This window comes from Erinaceus europaeus, chromosome 11, assembly GCF_950295315.1.
Source record: "Erinaceus europaeus chromosome 11, mEriEur2.1, whole genome shotgun sequence".
NCBI classification, from domain to species: Eukaryota; Metazoa; Chordata; class Mammalia; order Eulipotyphla; family Erinaceidae; genus Erinaceus; species Erinaceus europaeus.
Window position 1 is genome coordinate 51,458,528 of NC_080172.1, and position 20,307 is coordinate 51,478,834.

The window sequence follows — 20,307 nt, forward strand, 5'->3', positions numbered from 1 at the left end:
GTATTATATTTCTTTATTTTTGGATGTTGATAGAGGGAATTTATGAGGGAAGGAGAGAGACAGATGGAGAGAGAAAGAGATACCTGCAGCACTGTGTGACCACACATGAAGCTCCCTCACCAGGGCAGGTAGGGGCCAGGGGCTTGAACCTAGGTCCTAGTACATTACAACGTGTGTGCTCTACAGGCTGTGCAATTCACTGTCTGACTTTGCATTTTTTAACTACACCATTACCAGCTAATCAGAAATAAGCTTTGTCCCCAGGTGCCTGTTTCATGGTGTCCCTGTGTGAGGTTTTGTGGCCAGTATCTGCAGCCTCTCCTACAGACAGGGGACCAGGCCTAGCTCAATCCTCAAGACCTCACCATCTTTCCATCTCCTTTCTGCTTCAACACCACCTCCACCTCCTCTGACATGGTCCACAGGCTGGTTGGGCTCTGAGACTGGCCTCTATCAGGCTTTTCCTGCAGCTCCTGCAAAGGGGTTCTGCCCATAGCTCAGCTGTTGCCCTTCCTCCTCCCTGTGGGAGCAAGTCCCTGCAGGCCCTGAACTCAGGGGCCCTTTGTCAGTTCAACTGCCAGGGCTCATGCCAATCACAGTCCCCGCCTCTTCAAGGAGAGACAAGCTCTGCCTTCCCCTTGAGGTCTGCAGGTCTTACAGCACCTTTGCCCTGCCTGGGGGGCCCCCTGACTCCCTCCTGCTGCCCCTGTGTCACCTGGTCACCACATGGGCTGCTGCAGAGAGCGCTTCTGTCCCTCCTGGGGTCAGATCCCAGGTGCTGAAGGGCTGCTGGGCCCAGAGCGCCTCCCCACAGACTCCAAGTGGGACATAAAGTGACAGTTGATGTGCGTTTCTCCACCTCTGGATGTGGAGTTGGGATAATGTCCATTCAATGCTCTGTCCATATTTTAACCAGACTTACTTAATATTGAATGGCATAAGTTAGATACATAAATTCATATTTTGAACATTCAATTTTTAGGAGACATAATTTGCCCATATTACTCTCATTTTGTGGGACTCATCCATTTTCTGTATGGTCTCATTGGTTGTGCCCTAGGTGTCTCCTCCCTTTTTTTTTTTTTGTTCTCAATTTTTAAATTTATTTTTGGCTTTTGCTGTCTCTGTACGTGGGGCAATTTTTTAAAATAGTCTTCTTGATGTGGATTTTACTGCCTACAATTCATTTTGGGATGACATGTATTCAGGTCACTAGCTCATCTTCAATTTTTACTTTTTTGTATGCTGTGTAGGAAGAGTGTCCAGTCTGATTCTTTTGCAGGTGAGTCTCTAATTCTCAACACAGAAAACTGAAGAACTTTCGTTTTTCCAGCTTATGTCCACTATCACTGAGTTACAGATAAACTGACAGTGTGTGCTGTCCTATTTCTCACCTTCTCTCTTCTGGTCTTTGATCTGTTTTCTTGCTTCCATACTAATACTCCACACAGAGTAGATGAGTACAGATTATATATATGTATATATAATCTGCATTATTGATGGAGCATGCTGCCTCTAGATTTGTTCTTCTCTCTCAATTTACTGTTTATTTATTTTTCAGGGAGGGCTTTTTATGTTTCATATAAATTTGATAATTTGATTTTCTCTATCCTTTGTGGAAGTTCCCATTGAATTCTGATAGTGATTTCACTGAATATGTAGTTAGTATCAGGCATTAGAGCAATAATAATGGGGCTGTCAAAGCAACTGACAACAATAAAATTTAAGCCTTAATAAAAAAGTAATTATAATGTATTTGATATCATATATACTATTTTACATATAACTTTTATATGATGTATATAACAATTTTAGATGATATAAAATACAACAGCCTCTGAGCACAGGGCATCCTCCCATTTCTATGTGTCAACTTTGATGTTTTTTATCAGTCCCATAATTTTCAGAGCACAGACCTTGATCCAGCTTAATTAAAATTATTCATAACGATTTGATTCTCTTTTATGATAGTGTAAGACTGCTCATCTCTATCTTGTATTTTGTGATGTAGAAATACTTCAGATTTGTATACAATGATTTTGTTATTATGACCTTTACCATTGTTCAATTACTATAACAAAATTGATCTTTGTTTGAATCTTTAGTGCTTGCTGCTTCATCATGACTTCTAGAAGCAATGAGAAGATAACTTCCTCATCTCTGACTGGTTTTATTCATTTTTTTGATGCTCAGTTTCTCAAATCAGATCTTAATACCACATTACTACCAAAGGTGAGATTGGATATCCTTGTGACTTCTGATCTTAAGGAAAAAAACTGTTGAACATTTAACATGCGTTGTTAATTTGCATATACCACAAAGTATTAGTATATTGAGGAGCATTCATCCTGAATCTATTTTGGTGAGAGTTGTTCTCATAAGAAATGTTGAATTCTGCTGAAAGTATCTACTTTGGGACACTGGCTAGCAGATGTCTTCAGCAAGCTCAGTGAGTGAACAAGAGCCAGCGGCCCCCAGGTGGTCTGAGCAGCTGTGGGTGCTGTGTCAGTGGGGAACCTGAGAGCTCAGACCAGGGAAAGCAGGAAGGGGGGCACTGAGCAGCAGTACCCAAAGGTCAGCACTGATGCTCACTGCATGCAGTTTCTTTTTCCATTTCTGGTTCTTGCACTAGTGCTCCTCTCTTCTTACTTTCTTAGGAAGCTGCTGTGAGTTAACTGACTGAGGCGTGAGAACCTGACTACTGCATGAACAATTCAGTGTAGGTGACATGAGAGGATTGAGCACCTCAAGTGACTCTGCTGCTGGGAGTCCTGACTGTTGTAACAGAGATGGTTCAGTCTCTCCCTCCTCATCGTCTGCCCAGTGCAGTCATCTGCCCTCTCTATTAACAGTCCTGATGGCTCACTGTCCCACTGTTGGAGCACTTTGCCTCCTTGTGGGTCCACCATTTCAATTCCCTTCCTTCTGTGTCAGGCCTGCTGTCAAAACCATTAGGATTTAAGAATCTGGCCAGGGAAAAGCAGAAAGGGGTCACTGAGCAACAGTACCCAAACAGTCAGCACTGAGAGAGAGTCCTCCAAGTCCCCTCAGTTCAGAGACAGCTGCCCAGTGTAGACAGACACCTCTGTTGAGTCTCGGTGTGTGAATGCCATGTGGATTCTGCATTTCTTCCTAAACTTCTCATTGCTTCTGCTTTCCCACAGTGCAGATAATCTGCTAGAAAACTATAATACCTTTCATCCCATGGCTATCAGCCGAGCACCCCAAAGCCATCCATTAGCTCCATCTCATCTCCCAGATGAACCCCAAATATTTCTTTGCCCCTCACCTAATGATGGGCCTGTGATGTACAAATATCTTCTCCCACTTACTGGGTGGCCTGGTGAGCCTTGTGTAGTTTGCTGTCCACATGTAGAAGGTCTCTAGTTTTATGTAATCCCATTTACTTACAGACAGGACATGAACTCCTGCAGATGCAGTAGCTGCAGGGGACTGACTATCAGGGCTTCTCATTAGCACAAGAGCTTAGACTGAGCTGTGTGAGATGCAGTTCGAGTTCTCAGGACAAAGCTCTGTGGTAGACCAAAGGCAAAACACAGAAGGAGACCCCATCCCCAACCCTGTCCCCTGAGTCCCCAGCCCAGTGTGGAGACCACCCACCTTTTCTCAGAGAACAGAGAGCCCTGGGCAGAGAGTGAAGGAGGAGAACAGGACAGTGGAGGAGAGGATACAGAACCTTTGAAGCCCCACCTGCCCAGCTGCTCCCCTGGGAACTATCACACTCACTCTCCCTCTGTCACCTCTGCTTGGGCTGTCACACAGCCTCCTAACTCTCTCCCTGCCTCTGGTCTCTCCCTGCTTCCATGGCACCCTCCAGGGGCAGGTGAGGGGGCTCAGCAGTGGCACACAGGTCTTTCCTGTGTGAGGCCCTGGGTTGTATCCCTAGAATCATATAAAAAGGCAGAGTGATGCTCTGCCCCCCCCCACACACACATACACCCCCACAAATCAACTTTTATACAGCTGCTGCCATTGTGATTCTTTCTATAATGGATCATCATTGTTATTATTATTATTACAATTAAGCTTTATGATGAAAATGTTGTAGTGCCACTTCCTATATCAGGGGTACAATTGCACATCTCCCCAAATGTGTCCTGGCTCAATTTAGCTACCAACCAAGTGCCCTGTCCCCAGTTTAGGGCACTGGGTCCCCTCTTCCCTACTCCCTCTCTAGGACCCCAGATCTGTAGCCTGAGGCTAAGTGTTTATATGTGATGCACCCTGTCTGTTCCCTTGCTGTGTTTCCTAAACCCCACATGTGAGTGAGAACTTTCCATATTTACCTTTCTCCTTTTGACTTAGCATGAGCCCCCTGTTTGTACCTCCTGTACAAAAGTCAAGATGTCCTCTGTCCTGAAAGCTGTACTTTTCCATAGTGTATCCATGTCACCATCTCTTACCCCCTCATCTGTTGTTGGGCACATAGGTTGTTTCCAGATCTGGGGCAAAGTCTGTGACCATGACTTTGACCTGCTGTTAATTTCTGTTATTTTCCATATATCCTCTCTGTGTCATTAAGTTAAATAAATGGAATAGCGATGGGTTTACTTAATGTGCCTTGTTTATTTTTCAGGAGATGCATTCATGTAAATGTATTTTAATTTTTAAATATTTTATTTATTTTAATAAAGATAGATAGGTAGGTAGGGAGAGAGAGAGAGAGAGAGAAAGAGAGAGAGAGAGGGAGAGAGAAGCACTGCTTAGCTCTGGTTTATGTTAGTGCTGGGGATTGAACTAGGACCTTTACCGCTCTGGCATGAAAGTCATTTGAGGAACCATTAAACTATCTCTCCAGACCTGTACTGAATTTTTTAAGTGCACATATCTACCCCTCACTCTTACTCCATGTTTTCATTTGCTATTTTGCTTTTCTTATCATTTTGTTGACTCACAAAGTTATCATTGATCTGAACTCCAGTGGTTTGAAAATTATATCACATGGTCTTTTAAGCCCAGTAGTTATTAAAATGAAATTTGTGTTTCTGTATTTGAAGATAATTTATATTTTTCTTTTCTGTGCAATGAAGAACTTTAACATTCTTTTTCACTGCATCCTGAATCCTTTGCGTGTTGCCTTTGTGATGCATGTAATGATATATGGAATAATCACATGTACATGTAGATAATTATCATAGCCGTCATAGATATTTAATGGTCTAGACTGAGCTGAAGTAGGAAGGGCCAGGACTGCCTACTTCTGGGCTTGGCGTCAGAACATCTGGGACCCTAGAGTAACCCTTCTCAGGTCCTCACTCACCCCTCCCTCCAGTGTGTGGCAGGTGAGAAGGGCACTGCACCTGTCTGGGCCTCCACTCCTGCAGCTCAGTTTCTCTTTTGTTATTTCTTGTCTCACAGCCTACACCCCAGCCCCAGATTCTAATTCACTTGTCCTACCTCTCATCAGACTGATGCAATGTCAGCCTGGAGTGTGGAGTCCCAGGGCCCAGGAAGCACCTGACAGTGGCCTGGGAGAGCAGGGGCCTCTCCAGGGAGCTGGAGCAGCAGGGAGGCAGCAGTCTGATCCAGAGCCAGAGCCAGAGCAAGGCTGCCTCATCTGAGTGCTCAGCAGCCCTGTGGGCCAGAAGAAAGACACCCTGCACCTGGTGAGCATCTGTGCACAGAATGGTGAGTGAGAGGTGTGGGCAGGTGAGGGAATGGGTGAGCAGAGCTGGGAGGGACAGACCTGAAGGGTGCTGGGAAACTCACATCTGAGGGGCTTCCGTGGTGCAGCACACTGTCCCCACCGAAGGACTGGCTGTGTCCTCTCTGCATCTCCACCTGCAAGCCCAGATAGGGGATCCACAGGTGGAGCCCACAGCAGCACCAGGACAGGAATGAGAGGCTGTGTGTGCATCCCCTCTCCATCATCCAGAAGACAGGGAGTGTGAGTGAGACACCAGGGTCCCAGGGGAGAGGAGAAGTACTTGAGGAGTGAGGACTAGGGATCCCTGTTCTGGAGTACTGGTGGCCCCAGAGTCATCCCCAAACCCCAGATGGGCTGCACATGCAGAGCTTGTTGGGGTCACAGATGACTGCTGCAGGCAGATACACCACTGGCCCTTGGCTCTGAGTGTGTGACCCTGCTCATCCCTGAGCCTGTGAGCACCTGAGGTCAGCCAGTTCAGTCACAAAGCTTCATTCCTATCAGTCAAGGGGTCCTTCAGGAGTATAAAGGGGTAAAGACATTCAAGAATTTGATAAAAAGGTTGGATCCTCCTGTCTCCACAAGGAACCATACCCCTGTCTCCAGGAACATAGGCTGGGTGAGTGCTGGGAAAGAGGTGAGACCCTCTCCCTAGATTATTCCCTCCTCCCTGCAGGGTCCTCTGAGCACTGCCTGCTCCAGTGAACTCTCTCAGTCTCTCCTCCTTATTCCTCACTCACTCACTCTCTCATGACACCTGAGTGCCTACTGTGTGCTGGGCAGGCTATGTAGGGAAGGGTGAACCCTAAAAGACTCACCCAGAGTAGCCTGCAGTTTGTGTCTTTGGTGGGGTGTCATCCCCGCCCAGCTGTGTGACCAGGGCAAGGTTCTCAGTGGTGGGGCCTCTCTGGGAGAGGGTGATGGTCTGTCTGCCTCACAGGATGGTGGTGAGAATGAAGTCATCCCTGAGGGGAGCAGCAGGCAGCTCCCCACACCTTGTGCTGTGTGCTCATATTACCACAGCATGAGGCCTGGGTCTGAGTACTGTCACCATGCTCCCACACCATCCATAGAGGAGGCTCCATGGGAGTCAGTGTGGTGCTGGGTTCTGTCTCCAGAAAAGAAAGAAAGAAACAGTGAACTTGGGAGGACTGGGAGCTCATCTGTGAGAGACCTGTGTTTTGTAAAAACCCAGAAGTACAGCCGTGCAAGATGATCAGGACTGTGTAAACTGCATATTGTGTCAATGATTATTTAAAAATTAATTTAAGAATGTGGGGGAGTAAATGTCTAAATAAATGCAAACACTAAGTGATAAATTTGAGTTTAATACAAAGAAGATGGTTAAGGCAAAAGTAAATAAATAGGAAGAAACAGCGTCACTGCTACATGAACTGAGGATGCAGAGTAGAACACCTGACTTGGGCCTTGAAGGATGGGCAGGGGCAGGATGGCCAACACCCTCTCCAAGGAACTGAACATGCAGAGGGCTTGTGGTCCCAGGTGCCTGCACCCCTCTCCCTCCTGGAATGCTACTGCCAGCTGGAGTCTGAGAAGGGGAGAGAGGAGCTAGGGGGAGAGCAAAGCTGCACCCCCTCCCCCATCCCCAGCAGGCACAGCCTGGAGGCTCCTGTGCTGAGGTACAGGGCTTACAGAAGATGCACCATGTGAGGTGACTGGGGTACAGGCTGGAGGGGACCGTGGGGGCTGCAGGCAGGGTTGTATATCCAGTCTCCCTGCTATCCTGTTGTCACCAGCCTGGCCAAGAAAGGTGTGACCCCAGACTTTGTCCCCAGGCTGTCTTCCCTGGAGAAGGTGGAGTTGCATCCTGGCTCTGCTGGTGACCCTGGGGTCTGTGGTGTGGGCCTGGATGGAGAGGGAGATGAAGAGGATGAAGTTGGGGAGAGGTAGGTAGGTACTGGAGATCCTGGGGTGAGGATTTTGGGGAAGGAGCAGTGGGGTGGAGGTTATTGCCTAGAGAGTGGGTACAAAGACCTGCAGCACTGCTGCACCACTTGTGAAACTTCCTCCCTAAGGTGCATAGTAGGGGCTTGAACCCAGGCCCTTTTTCACTGTAATGTGCACATTTAACCAGGTGCACCACCATCCAGCCCCTCCTCAGTACCCTGAGTTTCAGTGTCTGAACTTCTTCTTTTCCTTCACTCCTCCTTTTCATCCACCTACTTCTCCCTTTGATCATTGTTATTTTTAGATGAGAAAGAGAAAGAGAGAGAGGTGCACTATCCATGAGATCTACTTACCTGTCCCACTTAGTTTCCTCCTTTATAAAAGGAGGATTACAGTGGTCCTTGCTGGCATTTATCTGATGTTCTGGGGCTTTTCAGAGCTCTTAAGCCATGAAGTCAGCCAAAATGATTTTCAAATTCCCCAAACAGCTCCCAGATGAAGATGGTGGCAAAGCAGATGAAAAGCTGGGTGGGTAAACAGCTCTGTATTCAAAAGTGAGGCCTGGCAGCTGAGGAACTCATGAAAAATAAACAAAAATACAAGCAGGCCAAGCAGAGGAGGGTCCTGCTTCACCTGAAGGAAGCGTCCTGTGTGGAAACCAGTCACACCTTTCACTGATGAAAAATCTTGAGGTTTAACAGCAAGCTCAAAAAAAAGAAGCTAAGTGATGAAGAAACAGAAATAGGACTCAGCTTAAAAGTGTTCAGAAAAGCAAATGGCAGTCGTCTTCTTTCTTTTGATAATGCAAATCTTTTTAAAAACAAAATGAATGAGTGCTTTGACCTCGTCATTTTTAGGCATTTTGTAAAAATACCACTTCCTCTATTAGAAAGATACTTTTAAGTTCATTGTGAACATTTAGAGAATTCGGGAAATATTAGAAAGTATCCATTATTCAATACCCCTCAGATTTAATTATCAACTCTACATCTATCCACTATAAATATTTTGTTATTTTCTCTATGTGTGGCATATATGTCTGGGAACTATATTTTTAACAAATTCAAACATTTTGGTAATTTCTAGTCCTGGAATCACCTTGTTACGAAGAGACTCTATGAATAGAGGTGGTTTTTGGGTCCCCAAGACTGATCCCTCTCCTGTGACAACACAGAGCAGCCTCTCCCCTTTCCCCCCCCATAGTGCCACTTAGTCTACCTGCTGGGAGCACAGGTTCAGGAGAGGCTCTGGGTGCAGTTGGCCTGTGGGGATCCAGCATAGCCCTTTTACCCCCCAACTCCCAAGAATCCCTCTGATCCTTGCCACTGTAGGCAAGAGTGAGGCTTTGAGTACTGAATGAGGACTGTACCTAATTGCAAGGGATATGATTTTAATATATTGAATAAAAGCCTTAGAGTGTACACAAACACACACCACCATAACAACAGTAACAATGACAACAGCAGCAACACCAACAACTGCAGTTAATAAATGGAGCAAAGCTCTAGGTTACAAAGAAAAACCTTTAAGTATCACCTCCCTCTTATTTCTTCCCTTCCTTCCCCTCTCTCTCTCTCTCTCTCTGTCTCTGTCCCATTCATTCTTTCATCTTTCTGCCATTCCTTCTCCTTTTTTTTTGCCATCATATTATGGGGAACTTAGGGTCAGAATCCTATCTGCCACATATGGATGGCCCAGGAGGTGCTAGAAGGACAGTAGGTAGCATATGTGACTAAGAGCTCAGAGATGGCTGAATTGGTTAAGCAAATCCTTCCCTTGCCCCTTCCTCAGGTAGCCTAGAAGAGGAACCAGAGCTGTCTGCATCCTGTACAGGCATCTCCTCCTTCCCCCTGGCTAAACCCATCATATGCAGAAGGTGTGCACCAGAGAAACAATGTCTGACCACAGGACCCCATGGCCTGGGAGGTGGTGGTGTGGGTATAAAGCCACTAGGCTTTTTGCTGGTATTGGGCTCCTCACCCACTGCTCCTGGCAGCCATTTTTTTTCTTTTCTCCCCCTTACACTTGTTGTCACAAAGATAAATTTAGGAGAGAGGGGGACGCAGAGAGGAAGAGAGAAAGAAATAACTACAGCTCTGCTTCACAGGTCCTGAAGCTTCCCCCTGCAGGTGGTTAATGGACTTTACCCCAGGTACTTGTACATGTGTGGTCTACCTGCAGGGCCTCTGCCTGGCCCTGTGATTTCTGGCTGTTATCTTGAAACAGGCCTATTTGCAAGACTTCACAAGAGAGAGCTAGCATTTAGGACTCAAGACATCTGGAACCACTTCCTTGTAGGTGAAAGAAAGACAAAGAAGAGGGATGGCAATTTCTTGGGCAAGGTGTTTGAGTGGGGGACAGAGGGGAGGAAAGTGCTTTCCTTTACTGCCTGAACTCCTGACTTCTAGTTAAAATAATGAACATACCAAAAGGAAGCATTTACAGAAGCAACTACCACAACACTAGGCTGAAACCCAGGGCTTAAAGCATATGGTCTGTCAACTGAGCTATCTCTGCACCATAGAGCTTTATTTCACAGCCAGGGGGTGGCTCCCACAGGACAGTGCACACATTGCCATGAGCAAGGACCTGCCTTCAACCCCCAATTCCCACCTGTAAGGGAGAAAACTTCATGACCAGCTGGGCAGTGTTGCTGGTGTCCCTCTCCCCTTTATCTCACTTATCTCTGTCTCACATGCTATCAAAAGAGCGATGAAGGGAAAAATAATAAGACAGATGATAAAGCTAGAGTCATTGTCTAGGCACCAACCCTGGTGATAGCACTGCAGGGGAAAAAAATCTGATGGTTTTATTTCCTGTGAGTGTGTAAATAGGCACAGTGAATAGACAGACTTATTTTTAAATGATAACAGGCTACACAGTTTTAATATAGAGAACATTTATTAATTCCTTAAGCATGTGAAAATATTCATCTGAGTTGAAAGATGAGGTTTTTGGTTTTTGCCTTCAGGGTTATCGCTTGGGCTTGGTGCCTGCACTACGAATCTACTGCTCCTCTGGCCACTTTTTCTATTTTTTAAAAGTTGGATAAGACAGAGAGAAATTGAGAGGGGAGGGGTAGGCAGAGAGGGATAGACAAAGATAGACACCTACAGACCTGCTTCACTACTTGTGAAGTGACACCCTGCAGGAGGGGAGCCAGGGGTTTGAACCAGGATCCTTGAGCTTCTTACTATTTGTGCTTAATCCAGTGTGCCACCACCTGGCCCCTGAAAGATGAGTTTTATAAATCTGAAATGGTAAGTAACTTAACCAAATAACACAGCACACATTCAGTGTTCAAAGTTATTTAATAGGCTGGGTGATGGCACAAGCAGTTAAGCGCACATGTTCCTATGCATAAGGACCCTGGCCAAGCCCAGAGCTGCAGGGGGAGGCTTCACTAGCACCAACACAGAGCAGTGCTGCAGGTTTCCACCACTCTACCATCTTATCCCTTCCCTCTGGATTTTTCTCACTCTACCCAATAAATAAATAAATATACAAATGACTCCTTAAAATATTTTTTAATGCTTTAAAATTTATTTCACTGCACCAAGACTAAATAAAAAAATTTAACGTTAATCTATGGGCCTTGATTATGAGTTTGTGAACTCAGAAGCCACTTGAGAAAGGCTGGCAAAGTATGTACTTGGACAGTGAGTGCACTGCTTTCCATGTGAGTGACCCAGCTTTGAGCCTGGCCACCACCATGTTGGCGGAAGCTTCAGTGCGGTGCTCTCTTTCTCTATCTCTGTTTCTACCTCTTTCTCTCTGTCCCTGTCTTTAATTCTGAAATAGTCATGTCAGAATAGTGAAGCCCTAGGGATGGATAAACAGGGAATCTCTTTAAAAATTGGTGAGAAGACTAAATAGTTGTACAGGCCTGACAAAGAAGATGCAGAGAAGCATATTCAACATGAGAAGTTGCTTTATTGAGAAACAGAAGCAAACATGATGGAAGCAAGAGTCCAGGCAAGGACAGACAAACACACAGAAAGAAGATGCCTGGAGTCCTGTTGTACTTGCTGAACTAGGTCCTGTCTCTGTCTCTTCTGAGTCTAGTAAGGCAGCGGACTAAGGATACTAAGGGCACCACATGCTCCCTGTCCCCAGGAAAGAGAAAGTGACTTCATAAAGCCCTCAATGGCTTCAGCAGCATCCTGTGTTGTCCCCAGGCAGAGCAAGAGTGGAACTGATGGGCAAGTTAGTCCCTCTCTCAGCACTGCCTGGAGACAAGATAAAGGAGCTGGGACTGTGCTCTCAGGTGGTCACTCTGCAGGCAGGGCTGTGGGGGCTTCTTAGGAGGACATCTATGCTGGCCTGGAGGATGTGGGCACATGGCAGTGGGCACACAGGAGGTGGTGGCAGGGCTGCTTGTAGTGCCTCCTTCAAAGATAAAAGGATAACTGCCCTGCAGCATTAAAAATAATAAGCAAATAAACAAAGAAACAAAGAAATAAATGTTGGGTCAGATAAATAGCAAAGTAAACCTGCTTTGTTATGTGTGTGACAAAGGTTTGAGTCTTACTCTCATTGCATTGGAGGAAGTTACTATCTATCTGTCATCTATCTATCAGTCTATCTACCTATCTATCTACCATCTATCTATGCAAAAAGTCTGGCATCTGAAGTTATGGATCAAGCTTCCAACATCTGTGTCTGGAGGAGAGGCAATTACAGAAGTTAGACCTCCCACATCTGCACCTTAGAAAGAATTCTGGTTCATGCTTTCAGAGGGATAATGTATAGGGAAACCTCTAATAGAAGGGATGGGAGATGGAGCTTTGGTGTAGGAACTGTATGAAATTATTCCCCTGTTATTTTACAGTCTTCTTAATCATTATTATGTCACTAATAAAAAATTAAAATAAATAACAGTAAATAAGTCCTTACCTCAAACAACAGCATAGAAAAATGCACATAATATATTGAAATGGAGAGAGGACTTTTTACAAAATGCAATTCTAAATAATATTATCAGAGCCAAGACTCAACACTATAGAAGCCTCTGGAACTCAGGGCTATTTCCTAGGCTCAGATCCTTTCTTTGTAAGCCTTATATATCAACATAACCATTGGTGTTGCAATGGAAGCTCACAAAATGTCATGCCCGGGGAGTTGGGTTCAATCCTTCAACCCCACCGTTAGAGGGGGAGGTCAGGAGCAGAGAGCAGGGGCAGCTGTTCTGGCTTGGAAAAGCTCAGAGTATAGCTGGGTCTCCTAATTGTTCTCACTGGATTCACTCTAGGTCCAGGGCTGGTGTGAGGACATCACAGCAGATGATTTTCACAGACTGTGTTTCTTCTAGCAGTTTCTTACTAATAGCCTTGGGCTGCAGCACATGATTCTACAGAGCAACCAGAGAAAGAGAGGACCAAGAGGGACCCACCTTAGCCAAAGCTGGGGTAACATACTGCAGGTGGGGAGTAGGGGATGAACCCTGGGGCTTTGCTCGTGGTAACATGTACACTTCACTAGATGTGCCACCATCTGGCCCACCCCCTCTTTCTCTATTTATCTCTGTCTCTACCAAAAATAAATGAATAACAATACAGAATAAAGGCAAACCAAGGTCAAGAGGAGGTAAGTGGGCCTCACCCAGATGTGAAATTTAAGAAACAAAAAGAGTGGCAGCAACTGTGTTACTCTCCTCTCTTCTCCCGGGTCAACAGAGAAACCTTCTAAATACTTCAAACACCTACTGAAAGAGCTACAGCAATATAATAGCAGCAACACAGTCATAGTAGGGGACTTCAATAGCCCACTTTCTCAACTTGACAGGTCATCCAGGCAGAAAATCCATAATAACAAATCAGGAATACCAAAGGAGACCACCTGGGAACACAACAAGACAGGGCTAGAATGACTTCAGGAACCCACCAAATCACTAGTGAGTGCAAACAGGTGTGGCTCATGAACAGAGAGGAGCCTAGGGAGAGATTAAATGGCGGGTAACAGTCCAGCAGTTTACCTGTTGAGACACCACCTCCAGTCTGTTTCACCAATGAAAAGACAGCTGAAGGGAGGAAAGGACTCCCCTAAGACTCACCAAATGCAACTGTGAGTCTGCATTGCTACTGCCCTCAGAATCTGGAGCAGCAGGTTGGGGGAGGCCCTGTACTGACATCAGGGGACAGAAAACAAAGGGGGAAACACAGGATAAGATCTTTATTTCCATAGCCTAGCTTTGGGGCTGTGAGAGTCACTTTGCATAACGACTGGATTATCTCTGCCTCATGCTGCTCTATCTCTTGTTCAGGAGTCAGTGATTAAGTTAATAGGCCTACTTATGGTTTAAAAACCCTCAGGCTTCTATAGCCTACAGGGAAGACAAAGTACAAAAGAGGCTTTTAAGCCACTGTGCTTCAACTCAGGGATTAAAATAATATTGAAACAACTTTCAATTTCCACAACTGTGAACCCTTTAATTACCTTACTTAGACACAAGTTAATCCAGGCAAGAGTGATCAGTAATTTGAAAAGTACTGAGAGAGGGACCTCATAACATACTATATAAAATGGTTAAACCAACAAGAAGAAATATCAGAGCAATGAACCAGGACAAGAGTCCAGTTAAAAGCCCCCACAAAGGTTGAAGCACAAAATAATGAGGACAACATTCAAACACTAGTTAAGGAAATAATCACAGGAGTGCATCAAGAGTTTGAAAAAATTGTCATCAAAAATGCAGAAACAACAAATGAGTCTCTGGAAGAAGATACCAATTATCTCAAACTTATAAGAGAGCTGAAATAGCTGAACTAAAAACATAACAATTTGAACAAGCCTAAACAGTATCAGAACAGAGTAACAAAACAGATGAACTACAGAAAACAGTACAGGGGAGAGAGAATAGAATAAATGAGGGTGAAGACAGAGTTAGCATGATCAAGGAGGAATTAGAGACAACTAAAAAAGAAGTAAAAGATCTCAAAAAGAGATTAAGAGATACATAAAACAACAACGGAAACCTATGGTATGACATCCAAAGAAATTCTGTACACATTATTGGCTTACCAGAAGAAGAAAGAGAGGGAGGGGGGAAAAAGCATTCTTCAGGACATAATAGCTGAGAACTTCTCTAGACTAGACAACATCAAAGACATAAAGGTTCAAGAAGCCCAGAAGATCCCAAACAGAATTAATCCAGACTTAAAGACATCAAGATACATTTTATCTAGTATGGGAACGAATAAGGATAAAGAAAGGATCCTGAAGGCTGCAAGAGAAAAACAAAGAGAGTCATCTACAGAAGAAAACCCATAAAATTAGCAGACACAAACACTACAGGCCAGACGAGAATGACGAGATTTCTATCTAGTGTTCAATGTAAAAGGCTTTGAACCAAGAATACTGTATTTGTTAGATTGTCACACAGACTATCTGGAGGCATAAAAACCTTCTCAGACAAGCAAGAGTTGAAAGAATCTACTATCACCAAGCCTGCCCTGAAAGAAGTTCTGAAAGGTCTCCTATAAACAGATCACCATTAATAGCCCATATATCAGAACACTCTAAATCTCTACAAGAATGGCATTAAAATATCTTCAGTCTTTCATATCAATAAATGTCACAGTGTGAATTCACCTATTAAAAGGCACAGAGTAGGAAGATGAATCAGAAAACACAACACAACAATATGCTGTCTACAGGAAACCCACCTAACTCAACAAGACAAACACAGACTCAGAGTGAAAAGATGGAAAACTATCATAGGAGCAATGTCCCAAAAAAAGGGCAGGAACAGCTATTCACATATCTAACACAATAGACTTAAATTTAAATAAAATTAAAAGATAAAAAATAAATAAAAATAAAATATAAGAATGGACACTACTTAATACTCAGAAGATCAGTCAATCAAGAGGGCTTAACAATTATTAACATCTATGCACCCAAAAAGCAGCCACCTAAATACTTCAAACATCTACTGAAACACCTACAGCAATATATTAACAGCAGCAGAGTCATAGTAGGGGAATTCAGTATCCTACTCTCTCAACTCGACAGATCATCCAGGTATAAAATCAATAAAGACATGAAGGAGCTAAATCAGGAGATAGATAAACTAGAACTATTGGATATTTTCAGAGTCATTCATCCCCCAAAACTGGAATACACATTCTCCTCAAGTCCAGATGGGTCATTCTCAGGGATCGACCATATGTTAGGCCACAAAGAGCACCAGAAAATTCAAGAGCATTGCAATCATCCCAAGAATTTTCTCAGACCACAGTGGAATTAAGTTAACACTTAACAGTCAACAAAAGTTTAGGAATAGTCCCCAAATATGGAAGCTCAACGGTACACTACTTAACAAATACTGGGTCAAAGAGGAATTAAAGGGAAAAAAATCAAAATGTTTCGAGTGTTCAATGAAAATGAAACACAAGCTATCAAAATATTTGGGAAACAGCTAAGGCAGTACTGAGAGGGAAGTTCATAGTCATACAAGCACATATTAGGAAACAAGAAAAAGCATAAATAAACAGTCTGATTGCACATCATAAAGATGTAGAAGAAGTAGAACAAAGGAACCCTAAATCAACCTGAAGGACAGAAATAACTAAAGTTAGGGCATAAATAAATAACATTGAAAATAATAAAACCACACAAAAGATCAACAAAAGTAACCATTGGTTCTTCAAAAGAATGAACAAAATGGACAAACACCTTTAGCCATACTCACAAAACCAAAAAGGGAGAAGACCCAAATAAATTGGATCATAAATGAAAGAGGAGATATCACAACAGACACCACAGATATTCAATATATCATATGAGGCTTCTATGAACAACTCTATGCCACCGAGCAACAGAACCTGAAAGAAATGCATGATTTCCTATATAGCTATGAACTTCCAAAATTAAGTAAAGAGGAACTAGATAACATGAAAAGGCCCATCACAGCTATGAAATTGAAACAGTTATCAAAAACCTTCCAAAGAATTAAAGTCCTGGACCAGATGGTTTTACAGATGAATTTTACAAAACCTTCAAAGAAGAATTCTGCTCCTTTCAGCCACCAGGTTCCAGATCCCAGCATGATGCTGACCAGAAATCCCTGGACTGAGGACCCCACCAATGTGTCCTGGAGCCCAGCTTCCCCAGAGACCCACCCTACTAGGGAAAGAGAGAGGCAGACTGGGAGTATGGATCGACCAGTCAACACCCATGTTCAGAGGGGAAGCCATTACAGAAGCCAAACCTTCCACCTTCTGCAACCCACAACAACCCTGGGTCCATAGTCCCAGAAGGATGGAGAATGGGAAAGCTATCAGGGGAGGGGCCTGGATGTGGATATTGGGTGGTGGGAACTCTTTGGAGTTGTACCCCTCCTATCCTATGGTTTTGTTAATGTCTTCTTTCTTAAATAAAAAAAGTAACAAAAAAAGAACTAATACCTCTACTTTTCAAAGTCTTCCAGAAGACTGAAGACACTGGAATAGTCCCTTCCAGATTCTATGAAGCCAACATAACTTTGATAACAAAAGCAGACAGGGACACAACCAAAAAAGAAAACTGTAGACCAATATCTCTGATGAACATAGATGCTAAAATATTGAATAAAATTCTAGCCAACTAGATACAGCAGTATATTAAAACGATTCTTCAACATGATGCAACGGGTTTTATCCCAGTGATGCATGTTTGGTTTAATATAAGTCAATCAATCAAAGTGATTCACCACATCAATAAAAGCAAGACCTAAAACTACATGGTCATATCAATAGATTCAGAGAAAGCTTTTGTCAAAATACATCCTCTCTTTATGATCAAAACACTGCAAAAATGGGAATAGACAGAAAATTTTTGAAGATAGTGGAGTCTATATATAGCAAAACTACAGCCAACATCATACTCAATGGTGAAAGACTGGAAGCATTTCCCCTTAGATCATGTACTAGACAGGGCTGCCAATTATCACCATTAATATTCAATATAGTGTTGGATGTTGTTGCCATAGTAATCAGGCAGAAGCAGGGAATTCATGGATACAGATTGGAAGAGAAGAAATCAAACTCTCCCTATTTGCATATGACATGATAGTATACATAGAAAAACCTAAGGAATCCAGCAAGAAGCCTTTGGAAATCATCAGGCAATACAGTAATAAGGTGTCAGGCTACAAATGTAACATTCAAAAGTCAGTGGCATTCCTCTATGCAAACACTACATTAGAAGAAGTTGAAATCCAGAAATCATTTCCTTTTACTATAGCAACAAAACAATAAAATATCTAGGAGTAACCCTAACCAAAGAAGTGAAAGACTTGTATACAGATAATTATGAGTCAATACTCAAGGAAATTGAAAAAGACACAAAGAAGTGGAAAGATATTCTATGTTCATGGGTTGGAAGAATTAACATCATCAAAATGAATATAATATCCAGAGCCATCTACAAATTTAATGCTATCCTCATCAAGATGCCAACTACATTTTTTAGGAGAATAGAACAAATGCTACAAGTGTTTATCTGGAACCAGAAAAGACCTAGAATTTCCCAAACAATATCCCAGATCTCAAATTGTATTATAGGGCCATTGTCATCAAAACTGCTTGGTACTGGAACATGAATAGACCAACTGGACAGTGGAATAGAATTGAGAGCCCACAAGTAAGCCCCCACACATATGGACATCTAATCTTTGATAAATGTGCCCACACTATTAAATGTGGAAAGCAGAGTTTCTTCAACAAATGTTGTTGGGAAAAATGGGTTGAAACATTCAGACGAATGAAACTGAACCAGTATATTTCACCAAACACAAAGGTACATACAATGGTACATTCAAAGTGAATCAAGGACTTTTACGTTAAACCATAAACTTAGAAGACCAGATACTTAGAAGAAAATAATAGTAGAACTCTTTTCCGCATAAATTTTGAAGATATCTTCAATGAAACAAATCGAATTACAAAGAAGACCAAGGCAAGCATAAATCTATGGGACTCCATCAAATTAGCAAGCTTCTGCACAGCAAAAGAAACCACTACCCAAGCCAAGAGACCCCCTCACAGAATGGGAGAAGATCTTGTCATGCCATACATCAGACAAGAGGCTAATAACCAAAATATAAAAAGAGCTTGCAAAACTCAACAACAAGAAAAGAAATAACCCCATCCAAAAATGGGGAGTGGCCATGGACAGAATATCATAAGAGATCCAAAGGCTGAGAAACACATAAAAAAATGCTCCAAGTGTTTGATTGTCAGAGAAATACAAATAAAGACAACAATGAGATACCACGTCACTCCTGTGAGAATGTCATACATCAGAAAAGGTAACAGCAGCAAATGCTGGAGAGGTTGTGAGGTCAAAGGAACGCTCCTTCACTGCTGGTGGGAATGTCAGTTTGGTCCAACCTTTGTGGACAACAGTCTGGAGAACTCTCAGAAGGCTTGAAGAAATCATGTTAAGTGAAATAAGTCAGAAACAGAAGGATGAATATGGGATGATTTTACTCTCAGGCAGAAGTTGAAAAACAAGATCAGAAGAGAAAACAGAAGTAGAACCTGACCTGGAATTTGCTATTGCACCAAAGTAAAAGACTCTGGGTTGAGTGGGGGTGGGAGAGAATACAGGTCCAAAAAGAATAACAGAGGACCTAGTGCGGGTTGTACTGTCATATGGAAAAGTGGGAAATGTTATGCATGTATAAACTATTGTATTTACTGTTGAATGTAGAACATTAGTTCCCCAATAAAGAAATTTAAGAAAATAAACAAGAAGAGCAAGTCAGGGTGAGTATCAGAGTAGCTGTGGTCTATTGCAGCATTGCCAGGAACTAGGGGTGGGGTGGTGAGAGGGCACTGGGGACACAGAACAAGCTATGGAGTGAGACTGGAGCTGGTGTTGGGAGAGATGTGCACATACCTTTTACAGGGAGCTAAGAAATTGCTCTTGTGTAACAATTGCTGAATGAATCATTAACCCCCCAAAAAGTGATTTATAAGAGTACAGAGAGCTGCCTGGGGTTGCACTAACCCCCAACTTTCTCTTCTGGTGCTGCCATCTGTCTGTCCCCGTTTGGGGTAATGCAATTCCCACTGAAGGCCCCTACAAAGCACCATGATGTCTCCACTATAATGTTTATACCACTGGGTGGACAAAAGACCTATACTAGGGTTAGGTGGCTGGGGTCCCCAGCGAGGTAGGCAGAAATAGCTGTCTCCTCACCCTGTAAGCATGACATGCATGGAGCTCTGTTTCTCACCTAAGTCTTCACGTCTGCTCTCTGGAGGAGCAGGTAGACAGGGCCTGAGGAGGAGCACTGGAGAGCCCTGAACCTTAGTGGAAAGAGCACCACCTCCTCAGGATGTCATGTGTCACGTCCAGAGTGGAGCCATGTGAGCATATGGCCTGGTGACAGGAGGTGATATGCTGTGAGTTGGCATGCCTGAGGGACTAGGGGGAGACTCCTCAGGACAGAAGGAGGGAAAGAGAGGAGGGGAGGGATGAGGTGTCAGGAAATTGTGAGGATATGGTTGAGCTTGGCAGGGTTTGACCTGAGGAGTAAGTCTATCCTGTTAGTCTTTCTCTACCTAGAGGTTGAGCAAGGAGGGACAGGAGTAACCCCAAAGGTTTGCCCCATCTATTAGACTCCCTGCCTCACAAAGCACCCTACATTCCTGATATTATGGCTATTACATAGAAAGAAAGGGGAAGATGTGGGGAAATTGTGAGGAGCCTCACAAGGCATTAAGCCAGCTCCCCCTGCTCCA